We start from the raw sequence: 2,292 nt of genomic DNA, 5'->3' as shown, positions 1-2,292 counted from the left end.
TGGGGGCACACAGAGCCTCACAGGACCCACATCTCGGGGGCTCCATGCAGCCGTGGTTCAACCCACTGGGTTACACAGATGAAGTATCACTGCTGCTGCTGTCATCACAGCGCTTGGCTGGGGACTGTGGGTAGGTGTGAGCAGCAAATCTTGTGTGCAGATGGCAGGTCCTGCCCCAAATTCTGCCTTGGCCAGCCAGGGGAGGAGGCAGCGGGGTGGGGGTACGAGAGCGTGGCTCTTTGGAGGCAAACATAAGCCTGGGCAGGGATCTGAGGCCAGCAGACTGATGACATGGGGTCCTCAGCAGGGGCTGTGTGAGGCTGGAGGCTGAAGTTCTGGGGTCACCTTTCCCAAGTGGCCAGGCTCAGCCAGTAAAAGCCCCACAAAGCTCCTGAGGTGCAATGAGTTGGCAGTTCTCAGACCACATCCCATGGGCAATGCTCGCAGCTCCAGAGCCACAAGCAGATCCGGATGTGGCCACCCAGCACAGACCAGTGCCCAGCTCCCCAGGCTGTTTCCCACCCCATCCCAGCTTCTGCTTCACCCAAAGCCTCATTTCCCCTATGGCTGCCTGTCCTGGAGGCTGCTGCCACCCCTGGAGCCCTGCCAGGTCCCCCTGCCGTGCCCAGGGCAGCCCAGGCACTGCTCTGCCTCGCCAATGAGCAAATCCTTCGCCGGACAGCTGAGAGGCTCCATGCAGCTTCCAGCTCTCCCCCGTCTGCTTCGGCTGATTAAGGTGTACGGGCAGAGAGGGTTAGTGCTGCCAGAGTCAGGGCGAGATGCTGGCGGCCCTGGGGGATGTGTCCCCTCTCTGGCCGGGCTGCTCCAAGACCCGTCCCCCTGATGCTCCTGGAGTCTGCAAGACACCCCTCCAAGGCAGGGATTAGTGAGAAAATCCCTGCCCCTCTCAAAAAAACAGTCCCAGTGGCTATTTCTCCCTCTTGCACCTTCACCAGCATCTCCCCAAGGGATGCCCAGGAGTACCTGTGCCTTGTGGGGCCCCATGTCTGGGCCAGTAATTCCCAGCCCATAACTGATCCCCCAGGGGCTTATGCCCACACTGTACCCCATCCTTTGGGGCTGTCCCCTCCATGGGTCTCCTTGCACCATGGCATAGCCCTTGCAAATACATCGTGCCCCTGTGTTCCCCCACTCACCCCACACCGAAACAACCTCTGGCAGCCCCACGCCTGGACCGTGGGACAGCTCCGGCTCCTGCCCACGCCGGGTCCCCTCACCCCTGTGAGAGACCCCCCCTTTCCTCAAATCCATTACGGCTGCCTTGTCTCTCCCCGGCCTTTCAGCTGAGGGGCTTTTGCTGGCGAAACACAGACCTGGCTCAGCCGGCAGGAGACACGGCCGCTTCCCTCAAATCCATTACGGCTGCCTTGTCTCTCCCCGGCCTTTCAGCTGAGGGGCTTTTGCTGGCGAAACACAGACCTGGCTCAGCCGGCGGGAGACACGGCCGCATTGTGCAGCCACTAATGCTAAGTGACTGCTCCTTTGTGCGGCTGGAAGCGCCGAGCCTCTCGGCGAATGCATGGGAACAGCTCCGGCTTACAATGGGGTGCAGCCGGGACTGACCTCAAAGCAAACATTGACTTAACAATCAGTGTTAACCAGGCAGGCATGCCAGACCTCTTGGGAAATACAGCCCCCACCAGTGCTATGCCTTTGTTGCCAGAGGCAAAGCCTTGCTGGGCTGAGACAGAGGTGGTTGGTAAACATGGCTTTGATGGGGCCAGTGGTGTCCATCCCTGGTCCTAGAGATGCTGTGCTGATGCCAGCAGCTGACTGGGACAGCGGTGCCACTGGGTGCAGCAAGAGGCAAAGGGTATTTCATTAACCTAAGCAACCCGGCCCAGGAAAGAGGGATTGGAGAGCTTGGGTTGGGGTTTAAAGGATCCCAACCAAGAGAAAAGAGACCAGGGGCGTGCCACTCCGCAGATGCCTCCAGGGAAATTTATTTAGGGCTGTGTGGATACCTCCTTGGCAGTTTTATAAAGCATATTCCCCCGCCCTGGCCCACACAGCTCATTTCCAGTGGCTTCGCAAGTCGTGGCCTCTGTGATGGTTGTAGCAAGGCCACAGATCCATGCTTGGGTTATCCAGTAGATCCATGCTTGGGTTATCCAGCACAGCAAGGTGCCCCCAAGCAGCCTGGGTATGGGTGTGCAGACTGGACCCAGGAGTGGCACTGACCCCCGCCTCCCTCAGACAGATGCCCAGAGGTGTGGACAGACATGCAGAGAGCCTTCACACTGCCGCAGGTCCCCAGTGAGAGCTCAGCTC

The sequence above is a fragment of the Egretta garzetta genome, unplaced genomic scaffold, assembly GCF_000687185.1.
Source record: "Egretta garzetta isolate BGI_Z169 unplaced genomic scaffold, ASM68718v1 scaffold589, whole genome shotgun sequence".
In the NCBI taxonomy this organism is placed as follows: Eukaryota; Metazoa; Chordata; class Aves; order Pelecaniformes; family Ardeidae; genus Egretta; species Egretta garzetta.
Note: the sequence above shows the minus strand (reverse complement) of the source record.